At 39.4% G+C, this 12,453-nt stretch overlaps 1 long non-coding RNA gene across 1 annotated transcript; it reads left to right on the forward strand.

Moving 5' to 3' along the window:
• The first annotated feature begins 2,291 nt into the window (after positions 1-2,291).
• Positions 2,292-12,453, forward strand: LOC139168548 (uncharacterized). Its single transcript, XR_011559309.1, has 2 exons — positions 2,292-2,341; positions 12,383-12,453. It is a non-coding gene; the product is annotated as an uncharacterized lncRNA (long non-coding RNA).

Below are 12,453 nucleotides of genomic sequence, written 5' to 3' on the forward strand. Positions count from 1 at the left end.
CGCTCCTGTTTTGTCTTGTTTTTTGCTCAAGAGTTCATTCTGTGGGTACCATTTTTTCCAGGGGGGTGAGTGTGTGGAAATAAGCACAAAACGATCCTGGTGATTGGACTGCCATTTGTCGGGTGGTGGTGGTGTAGGGTCTCCTGCTTGAACAGGGGGTTGGACTAGATGACCTACAAGGTCCCTTCCAATTCAAATAAATGTTTGTCAATAAAAATCCCAGTATAAACATCCTATTCTGGTCGGAGCAGAATACTACAATGGCCCCGGGTCTGCCAGTGAAGCCATGTTTTTAAGGCCTTCTAGAAGGCCAGGAAGGTGGGGACGGTGCGGATCTTCAGGGATAGTTGCTTCCATAGAACCGGAGCTGCCACAGAGAAGGCCCTCCCCTGCAGTCCCACCAATCAACACTGTTCGGTTGACGGGACTGGAGAAGACCAATTTTGTGGGCTCTAATCAGCCACTGGGATATATGAGACAGAAGACGATCCCGTAAATAATCTGGTCCTTTCTCCCAATGGGAGAAACTTTGGGTACACAATTGGCAAATTACTAAGTAACGTTTAAAGAAAATCAACTAAAGATATTTTATTGATTGCATTTACCATATAAGAGATTGTCAAAAATGTACCAGAGTATTCAACCAAAATGTTGGAAATGCAAAGATGAAATTGGCACATATAGAAACAGTGTGGTAAGACGGTAGGAAAAGCAAGTAGAATGCTTGGCTGCATAGCTAGAGGTATAACAAGCAGGAAGAGGGAGATTGTGATCCCGCTGTATAGAGCGCTGGTAAGACCATATTTGGAATACTGTGTTCAGTTCTGGAGACCTCAGCTACAAAAAGATTGACAAAATTGAACGGGTCCAAAGACGGGCTACAAGAATGGTGGAAGGTCTTAAGCATAAAACTTATCAGGAAAGACTTATAGTCTGGAGGTCAGAAGGGAAAGGGGGGACATGATCGAAGCATTTAAATATGTTAAAGGGTTAAATGAAGTTCAGGAGAGAAGTCTTTTTAATAGGAAAGTGAATACAAGAACAAGGTCACAATCTGAGGATAGTTGGGGGAAAGATCAGAAGCAACATGAGAAAATATTTTAATGAAAGAGTAGTAGATTCTTGGAACAAACTTCCACCAGACGTGGCTGGTAAATCCACAGGAACCGAATGTAAACATGCCTGGGATAAACAGATCCATCCTAAGATAAAATACATGAAATAGTATAAGGGGCAGACTAAATGGACCATGAGGTCTTTTTCTGCCGTCAATCTATGTTTCTATGCAATATTTGATCATACGTATTCTAACGGCAATAAGAATAGCACAACGATGGAAGGACAAAGAAATTCCAAAAGAAGAAGAGACAATTTTTAAAAATCCAGTGCGCTGAAATGGATATGATGAGATTGAAAGGACAAGCAAGAAACAGAATATTGAAACAGGTCTATGATTGGTTGGATAGAAGATTAAGGATTAAATATATTATAAATAAGTAAATACTGAAGTTAATAAATAGCTATAATTGGCTACATAGCAAAATTGTAATTTATTATTAGAATGCTAAGCATATAAGAACAAAAGAGAAAGTTTTAGTAACAAGCACATGTTTCTTTTGCATGAAAAGGAATGTAAAAGTTTTTTTCTGGAAATGTCTGATAGGAGAGGAGCTCCTATGTGTGTTGTATGTCTTGGTGTTTTGTTTTAATAAAATTAAAATGAAAATAAAATAATAATAATCTGGTCCTTTATCACCATCCCCCGGCTTCAGTAGGCCTCCCTGAAGCCTGAGGAGATCCAAAATGGCTGAAAAGATGGCCGAAAATCAGCTGGAGCTGACATAGGGCGACGCCTCACGTTTCCCTCAGATTTGTCTCTGTTTGCCACGGGTCACTATGACTGGTATAGGGTCTCCTGCTTGAGCAAGGGGTTGGGCTAGAGCAGTGTTTTTCAACCAGTGTGCCACGGCACACTAATGTGCCGTGAGACATGGTCAGGTGTGGCGTGGGGAAATTAAACATGGGTCCCCAAACTATGGCCCGCATGCCAGATACGGCCCACCTCCGGCCCACCACCAGCCGCCTCCAACTGAACATAAACATTCCCCTCACAATCCCTCCAGCTATCAGCAACAGGAAGAGTGGAGGCACAGGGAACGCTCACTGACCAATCCCCTTCTAGGATTCATCCCGACCACTAGCGATGAACCAATAGCAGGCCACCTCTCATCCACACCCAGGAAGGTAGTTGGCCGATCTTCCTTTGGACAGTTTTTGGTTATCTGTTGCCAAGGAGTTCCCCATTTTGTGTTCATCAAAACAGGCCCAGGTTTCACTCTAAGTGAGTATAAATACATTTAGAAACTATATTATTAACTATATGTATAATATGTACTGTGTTAGAGTGTCATTTTGTGTCATTTTGGTTGGTGGTGTGCCCCAGGAATTTGTAAATGTAAAAAAATGGGCCGTGGCTCAAAAAAGGTTGAAAATCGCTGGGCTAGAGGGCCTCGAAGGTCCCTTCCAACACTTATTCTCTCAGTCCACACAGCCCACCAGCTCTTCCTTAGAGATAATAGACTAGACTTTCAATCCTGGGCCTAGAAAGTTTAGAACTAAGACGCCTTAAACAAGATCTAAGTATTGCCCACAAGATCAACGTTCTGCCTGTTGGCGACTACTTCAGCTTCAACCACAACAACGCAAGAGCACACAACAGATTTAAACTTAATATTAACTGCTCCAAACTTGACTGTAAAAAATATGACTTCAGTAACCGAGTTGTCGAAGCGTGGAACTCATTACCGGACTCCATAGTGTCATCTCCAAACCCCCAACACTTTACCCTTAGATTATCCACGGTTGACCTCTCCAGATTCCTAAGAGGTCAGTAAGGGGCGAGTACAAGTGCAGTAGAGTGCCTTCCGTCCCCTGTCCTATTGCTCTCCTATATCTCCTATACCTTTCTTCTATTCCTATATCTCTTCTATTATTTCAGTGATATGTTCTATTCCTATATCTTCTTTTCTATTATTTCTTAAATATATTTTACTATGAGTATCTCCTCTATAACCTTCATCATGTATTTTACTATGTGTATATAGATATATACCCACTAAAACCCTCATTGTGTATTGGACAAAATAAATAAATAAATAAAAAATTAAATAAATAAATAAATAAAATAAATCCTGGCAATTTGGATGGAGGCCGTTATCATGCTGCATTATCTGATGGCTGGAATCTTAAGCGACCAAAATGTTCAACAAACAAAGAAGTTCTGTTATTCCTGAGGTAATGTTCTGGAATTTTTCCAACTGTGGCCCTTTAGGTTCTTAAAAAAATCATATGGTGAGTATATTTTGGGTGTTTTTGAGAATGTCCGGCCTAGAGGTGGAGCTCTTGCCTCAGGCGGTGGTGAGTTCAATCCCAGGTAGGGGCAGATGTAGGATCTCCTACAGCCGCCCCCCCCGCGCCTTCCAAGAGGGACGCCCCCACTTTGAGAAGCACCGCACTATACAGTTTATACAGTAGTCCCTCGCTATACCGCGCTTCACCTACTGCGGCTTCACTTCATCGCGGGTTTCTGAGGAAGTCGATCGGCAGATTTAAACAGCCCGCCGAACTCGATCAGCAGGTTTAAAAAATATATATATGTTCTGTCTGGGTTTTCCCAGACCTCCACACCCACTGAAAAAACAGCCAGACACTCTGGTAAAATCCAAAAGTATTTTATAGCAGGAAAAAATAAGCACAAAGGAAAACCTGTCTTCACAGCAGACAGGTTACAATACGTTACAACAGGGTCCTGATGTCCAGTCAATTTCACAAGCTTCTTGCTGGCACCCCCCCCCCAAGGTTTCAATAGTCCAAGGCACAAACCAGGATTGTAGCCACCAAAGTTCACAGACAGGTCTCACGAATCTCCAAGATAAAACTCCACAAGCCAGGAAGGGTGGGGCCGCCTTTTATCCTTTCCCAAGCACCACACCCAAACCCAGCTGTGACCTCTAATGCTGGAAATACCTAGCCAATTGAGTTCGTCTCTGATGAGCTCTCCTTTGTCGCATATCTATGATGTCATGAGCATCTTCCCCCAGGGAATCCAGGCTGCTTGCTGGGGAGAGCTCCCCCTGGTGGAACTCTGGCTGTCCTTCTTCTTCAGCCTGGGATTCCGCTTCCTCGTCAGTCTGCACCTCCTGGTCCTCAGCCTCTCCCTCTGAGCTGGAAGCCGACAGCAAATCAGCCATTCCCGGAGGGGTCCCAGGCTGAACCACAACAATATATATATCTAAAATTGTAAATACTGTATTTAAATACTGTATCTAAAATAAATACTGTGTGGGAAGGGTTTATAAACACTTAAAACAATGAAAACTTACCAAACAATTACAATATAAATACTTAAATAAGTACTGTCAGTCGATAAATTCCCCATCGCGGATTTCACCTATCGCAGCCAGGTCTGGAACGTAACACCAGCGATAGGTGAGGGACTACTGTACATGGTATGTTTGCTTTTAATAATGGGGTTTTTAGATTATTAGATTTGTTTTTACATTGTCTTTGTTATTGTTGTGAGCCGCCCCGAGTCTACGGAGAGGGGCAGCATACAAATCTAATAGATAGATAGATAGATAGATAGATAGATAGATAGATAGATAGATAGATAGATAGATAGATAGATAGATAGATAGATAATAAATAAATTTCCTTTCCAAACCTGTGGAAGAAATCAGGAGTGGCACCTAACAGGCTGGGGGGGGGGGGGCTGCAGTTCACAAAATGTGCGACTTCCATAGTATGAAAAGAAACATAGAAACATAGGTCCATCTAGTCTGCCCTTATACTATTTCTTGTATTTTATCTTAGGATGGATATATGTTATTATACCAGGGCATGTTTAAATTCAGTTACTGTGGATTGACCAACCATGTCTGCTGGAAGTGTGTTCCAAGCATCTACTACTCTTTCAGTAAAGTAATATTTTCTCACGTTGCTTCTGATCTTTCTTCCAATTAACCTCAGATTGTGCCCCCTTGTCCTTGTGTTCACTTTCCTATTAAAAACACTTCCCTCCTGAAACTTATTTAACCCTTTAACATATTTAAATGTTTCAATCGTGTTCGTGTCCCCCATTTCCCTTCTGTCCTCCATACTAGACAGATTGAGTTCATGAAGTCTGATCAGTTTTATGCTTAAGACCTTCCACCATTTTTGTAGCCTGTCTTTGGACCCATTCAATTTGATCAATATCTTTTTGTAGGTGAGGTCTCCAGAACTGGACACAGTGTTCCAAATGGGGTCTCACCAGCAATCTATACAGAGGGACCACAATCTGCTTGTTATACCTCTAGCTATGCAGCCAAGCATTCTACTTGCTTTCCCTATCACCTGACCGCATTGTTCACCCATTTTGAGACTGTCAGAAATCACTACCCCTAAATCCTTCTGAAGTTTTTGCTAGCACAGAACTGCCAATACAATACTCAGATTCTTTTTCCCCAAGTGCATTATTTTACATTTGGAAGCATTAAACTGCAGTTTCCATTGCATTGACCACTTATCTAGTAAAGCTAAATCATTTGCCATATTATAAACGCCTCCAGGAATATCAACCCTATTGCACACTTTAGAGTCATCGGCAAATAGGCAAACCTTCCCTACCAAACCTTCCCCTATGTCACTCACAAAGATAGAAGGTGCTCCAGAAAGGATGTTCTGAAGTTTAGTCCCTTTCAGGATGCAATTTGTCAGGCTCTAGAGCAGCGTTTTCTCAACCTTGACAAGTTGAAGATGGGCAGACTTCAACTCCCAGGATTCTGAATAGACCAGGTGTGTCACACTCCATTTCATTGAGGACCGCATGAGGGTTATGTTTCACTTTGGTGTCCCCAGTGGGTGTGGCCAACTCAACATCACTCGTATCCAAGGCCCTTGTGGTGGCCTAAGCGCTGGTGGACCTTCCGATCTCCGTTTTCACTAGCAGAGGATTGCAGGAGGCTGTCACAACCGAAAATGGGGCTCGGGAGGGCAATGCACGACCCTCCCGAGCTCCATTTTCATTGGCAGAGGCACTGAGGGCCACCCCTTTGCTGTTTCCAGGGAGGTCCTGCAGGCCAGATCTAAGAACCGGGTAGGCTAGATCTGGCCCCTAGGCCTTGAGTTTGACACTCCTGTAGTAGGCCAGGGAGAAGATCAATGGAGGGACGAGCGACCAGCCAAAACAATAAACCAGCCAACAAAATCCTCCATGTCAGACCTTCACTATTATGGCCACTAGATGGCAACAAAACACAACAGTTCTTTCAAAGAGAAGCAAAATTCTAAACCTCCCTTGAAAAATGTGCTGACTTCAATTCCCAGAATTCCACAGTCAGCCTTGAAGGAGTGGGGTGCTGGCTGGGGAATTCTGTGACTTGAAGTCCCCACATCTTCAAGTAGCCGAATTTGAGAAATACAGTATGGGCCACCCAAGAAATGATTGCCTGAGTGGCATTTGGTACCCTTGTCCCTCAGTTGTTTGACTCAAAGAGTGCCGAAAGTTCATTAACACGGTGGCACTCAGGTTTATAAACTGCACAGGGAGAAAGGAAAAGGAAAAGGGAGGATGGAGAGAGGGAGAAATGAACAAGGGAGAAAAAGAAGGAGGGAGGGAGAAACAGAGAAAAAGAAAAAGAAAGAAAGAGAGATAGGAAGGAAGGAAGGAAGAGAAAGAAAGAAAGAGATAGATAGATAGATAGATAGATAGATAGATAGATAGATAGATAGACAGACAGAGAGACAGACAGACAGATATAAAGAAAGAAAAGAGGGAGGGAGAGAATAAAAGAAAATAAAAAAGAAGAGAGAATAAAAAAGACAAAGAAAAAGATGAAAAAGGAAAAAGGAAAGAAGGAAGGAAGGAAAGAAAGGGAGGGAGGGAAGGGAGGGAAAGCAGAAAAAGAAAAGAGAAAATAAAATAAAAATATTGCACGAACAGGTGTGATGACATGTCTATGGTGAAAGCCCCATATCAACAAAACCTGCCGTTAGCAGGATAAATTCCGGCAATTGATTTATCAATTTGATTTTTATCCTGCCTTTATTATCATTGGTAGAAATAAACTCAAGGTGGCAGATGTGGTTAATACGAGGGAGGGAAGGAGGGAAGATGCTTGTGCCAGTTCCTCAAAAGCCCCAACCAGATTTACTACCAATTCCTGCCACGCGCTAAAGGTTTTCATCCTATTTTTTCCATCTCAAGTTGCAGAAAACCTTGCATTTTGCTGGCAAATTTTGGTGCTCCATTTAGAGGTTCGGTCCAAATGGTAGTTGACTGTTGCCTTTTTTAAGGAGCAGCTTTGGTTTCCTGCCCCGGCCCCCGCCTCCCCCCATTATTGCAGCCAAGGGTCATTTTGCTCCAGACATCGTCTAATCAAATCTAACCTAATTTGATTTGCAAAATGCTTCCTCCCTTTCATTTGTAACTCAAAAACCCCCACAAAACCCCAGCAGATTTCAAGCATTTTATCACCGGCCTCCGTTCATCCTATTTTTTTCCTCTTTAAGATCCAGCTGTGATCAACCCAACTATGCAAATAATTGTCATCACAACCCAAACAGGAAATGAACAGGGATGGAAAAAATATATGTGTATAAAGGCCTGGAAATTACACCAGTAACAGAACGGCTCCAAAGATATTGATCAGTCGGCTGGGAAGTTGATTCTTCTTGTCTTCTGTGAATTGACATCTGTGCGTCTATGGGGAGTAGTGGAGGGATCCAAAAAACAGTGAAGGGGATTCTGGTTTCGGATAAAGAAGTTTTGCTTTTGGGTCTGATGGATGTGTCAAGATTAGCAATCCATATAAGATTAAAAAGAAGAATGTAAGCATACTAATGCTGAACTATGGGGTGTGAACTGCAACCTGATTGGGCCAGAGCATTATAAGATGCAAATGAACTTTACCATTCTTTTTGTCTGCTGTTGAATCTGTCCTTGATAAGTTTCCATCCATTATTCTTTCTCTGGCCTTTAGGTGCCTTGGACAATAGCTTTGACACCCTCCCCTCCTTTCCGGGGCAACCCCTCAAATATTGGAAGATGCTATTCTGTCTCCCCTGGTCTTTCTCTTCACTAGACTCTAGTCATGCCTGGTTTGTCAAATCGCTCATCATATTTATTTATTTATTTTATTTATTTTATTTATTTTATTTATTTTATTTATTTTATTTATTTTATTTATTTTATTTATTTTATTTATTTTATTTATTTTATTTATTTTATTTATTTTATTTATTTTATTTATTTTATTTATTTTATTTATTTTATTTATTTTATTTATTTTATTTTAGTTATTTTAGTTATTTTAGTTATTTTAGTTATTTTAGTTATTTTAGTTATTTTATTTTAGTTATTTTAGTTATTTTAGTTATTTTAGTTATTTTAGTTATTTTAGTTATTTTAGTTATTTTAGTTATTTTAGTTATTTTATTTAGTTATTTATTTTAGTTATTTATTTTAGTTATTTATTTTAGTTATTTAATATTATTTTATTTATTTTATTTATTTTATTTATTTTATTTAATTTATCTATCTATCTATCTATCTATCTATCTATTTATTTATTTATTTAGGACAGGGACGGTAGCTTATGCACGCCCCTTACAGACCTCTTAGAAAAGGGGAGAGGTCGATTGTAGACAATCTAAGGTTAAAAGTTTTGGGGTTTGGGGAAGAAACCACAGAGTCAGGTAGTGAATTCCAGGCGTTGATCACTCTCTTGCTGAAGTCATATTTTCTGCAGTCTAATTTGGAGCAGTTTATTTAGTTTGAATCTATTACATGCTCGTTTATTGTTGTGGTTGAGGATGAAATAGTCATTAACAGGAAGGACATTTCGGTATATGATTTTTGAACTACAGTTAGATCAGTTTGGAGGCGATGTAGTTGTAAATTGCCCTATTTCAGTATTTCAAGTCTGGTGGAATAGGGTATTTTATTGTGGGAGGAGGAGTGAAGGACTCTTCTCGTGAAATATTTCTAGACTCTCTCAATTGTATTTATGTCTGATATGCAATACAGATTCCAGATAGATAAGCTGTATTCCAGAATTGGTCTGACCAATATTTGGATGCTCTGGTTAGCAGTTTGTTGTAACCAGAGAAGAAGCTACGTAAGATTAGATTGACAACTCTTAATGCTTTTTTGGCAATGTTTATCCTCAAGTCCCCTAATGCTCTTGGTTGCTCTTCTTTGTACTAATCATATCTAAAGTAATCAAGGAGAGAACCAACCTAGAAGTAAGGAGAAATTTTTGACAGTTAAAAAAATATTAACTAATAATTAAGATGATTATTAGTTAATCGAAACATTTAAATATATTAAAGGGTTAAATAAGGTCCAGGAGGGAAGTGTTTTTAATAGGAAAGTGAACACAAGAACAAGGGGACACAATCTGAGGTTAGTTGGGGGAAAGATCAAAAGCAACATGAGAAAATATTATTTTACTGAAAGAGTAGTAGATCCTTGGAACAAACTTCCAGCAGACGTGGTAGATAAATCCACGGTAACTGAATTTAAACATGCCTGGGATAAACATATATCCATCCTAAGATAAAATACAGAAAATAGTATAAGGGCAGACTAGATGGACCATGGGGTCTTTTTCTGCCGTCAGACTTCTATGTTTCTATGATTTATGGGACCGTCTTCTGCTTCAAACTTTTCATCGACTGATCAGATCCCACAGAATTGGCCTCTTCTGGGTCCCGTCGGCTAAACAATGTTGGCAGGTGGGACTGCGGGGCAGGGCCTTCTATGTGGTGGCTCTGGCTCTCTAAAACCAACTTCCCCCGGAGATTCTCACCATCCCCACCTTTCTGGCCTTCTACAAGGCCTTAAAAACATGGCTTCACCGGCAGTGCCTGGTCCATTGAGCCATAACATACAACTCCGGCCCGAAGTGGTGAATGATTGATGGATGAATGTTTTTAATTTGGGAGGTTTTATTCAGTGTATACTGTTTTATTCTGGAGATGGGTGACTTATACATAGAATAAATTGATTTGAATTGATATGTTCTATTACTATATCTTCTTTTCTATTCTTTCTTAGATATATTTTACTATGAGTATCTCCTCTATAACCTTCATCATGTATTTTACTATTTGTATACCCACTAAAAACTTCATTGTGTATTGGACACAATAAATAAATAGATAGATAGATAGATAGATAGATAGATAGATAGATAGATAGATAGATAGATAGATAGATAGATAGATAGATAGATAGATAGATAGATAGATAGATAGATAGATAGATAGATAGAATTAGCCAGTGGAACAAATTGCCTCCAGAGGTTGTGGGTTCTCCATCACTGGAGTTTTATTTTTGAGAAGAGATTAGATAACTCTTTGACTGAAATAGTATTTCAATTAAATACAGTCTTATGGAGCAGGGGGTTGAACTAGATGACCTCTAGGTCTCTTCCAACCCTGTTATTCTGTTATTATTATTCTCTATGGCAGCCCTTTAAGTACAGGAAGACAGCTATCAGGGCCTCCTTAAGCCTTTTCTTTGTTAGCATTAAGGAGCATTATTAAATTAACACTGCAATTTTTGCATATGGATCATTGAGATCTTCAAAAGGTTGACAATTGCAATTTAAGGAGCCAGACTCTGTTGGAACCTGTAATCCTCTCCTGATCCTTATCCTAGATCATCCTTGATTATTTCCCTACACCCATCAGGTGCAAGAAAACCAAGACATAGTGCTTGACCTTTGGAATAGCTGCCTGATCCAACCCAGACTGCCCCTCCAGAATTGAATTTTGAATTTGGTACCTTAATTTTTGCCCTTTCCTTGGAAGTTTTAAACCTGTGTTTTAATGCTGGTTTTAATTTATGCTTTTATTCGGTGTATTGATATGGTTTTGTTCACAAATGTACAGCTTCACAACCATTTTTAATAATATACATTATTCTTTTTTTTATTTATTTATTAGGTGTATATATATACAGCTCAAAAAAATAAGGGGAACACTTAAAAAACACAACATAACTCCAAACAAATCAAACTTCTGTGAAATCAAACTGTCCACTTAGGAAGCAACACTGATGGACAATCAATTTCACCTGCTGTTGTGCACATTCAACTTTGTACAGAACAAAGTATTCAATCAGAATATTTCATTCATTCAGATCCAGGATGAGTTCTTTGAGGGTTCCTTTTATTTATTTTTTTTGAATAGTGTACATTAAAAAGAAAAAAAGAAAAAAGACAAACAAACAAACATTCCTTTAACACAAGAATTTTCATTTGTAATTGCTCAATCGCTTATAAATCTTTATGTAAATATATTTAAATAAAAGACATTCAACCTTATTGTCAACCATCTTGTTGACTCTTATATCATACGACCTATCGATATTATATAAATAATATACATTATGCTTTAACATTCATATTAATTTATGTATTGTTGTGGTTAGCTCTGGCCCAGCTCCTGCCCCAAGGAATGTGGAGGTGGATGTGGGGGAGACATCCACATGCTGCAGGCCTGTTTTGCTCCCAGTAGAATCTGCCCACAAAGCCTCCTCTAACTAAGGCAAGCGTGAGTGACAGGGAAGAAGGGGAGTTTGGCAGACAGCCCAGGAGGAGATCAGTCATCTGTATCATTCCTGGATTCTGAACAAGAATTAATGACACATCCATGCATGCGTAGAGTGATGCATAGGAGACAACAACTGAAGGATTATTACAAGAGAAAATGAGGCCACCTGTGGTTGGGTGGGGCTGCTGTAATTAGTGCTAACAGATAGAAGCTGAAACCTGGTGTTTTAGCCTCATGGCAATTTATCTGATTCATTGCTTCGTCAAGATCGTGGTTTTTGCTGTTCAGGATTGTGGGTGTGGACTTTCTGGGACTTTAGAATTGGACTCAATTTCCCAGTTATTGGGTGAGCAATTGGGATTGCATTTAACCTGTGCCTTGTGTGTACCAGAAAATCCCTTTGACATTTAAAAAGGGAGATGTTTCTGTTTTTTCTGTATATAAAAACTTTTGGGTTTTCCTTTTATCATGTGGTGTGTGTCGTCCTGGACTAATTACCCTGCAATTGGGGGGGGGGGAATTACTAAAAAAGTAGTTTTGTTACAGTATTGTAAACTTTAGGTGAGATGGATGGTGCAGAAATTTAATAAAGTAAACAAATGAGATGCAAAACTGAACTTCTGTAGATTTATTGAGGCGTTACACGCTTCATTGAAATTTTGAGTGTTTGGTTTTTTAACTGTTCTGCTGGCGTGTCACAACCACCAGAGCTAACCACAACATTTAACCTTGCCTTTTTTTAAAACTTTACTACTTGTGGATATTTTCATTATATTTATAGACTACTCACCATGGAAGTTACAAGTTCACATGCGACAGATGTCATATCTGTACGATATTGCCCAGGTATAA

The sequence above is a fragment of the Erythrolamprus reginae genome, chromosome 5 (genome assembly GCF_031021105.1).
Source record: "Erythrolamprus reginae isolate rEryReg1 chromosome 5, rEryReg1.hap1, whole genome shotgun sequence".
NCBI lineage: Eukaryota > Metazoa > Chordata > Lepidosauria > Squamata > Dipsadidae > Erythrolamprus > Erythrolamprus reginae.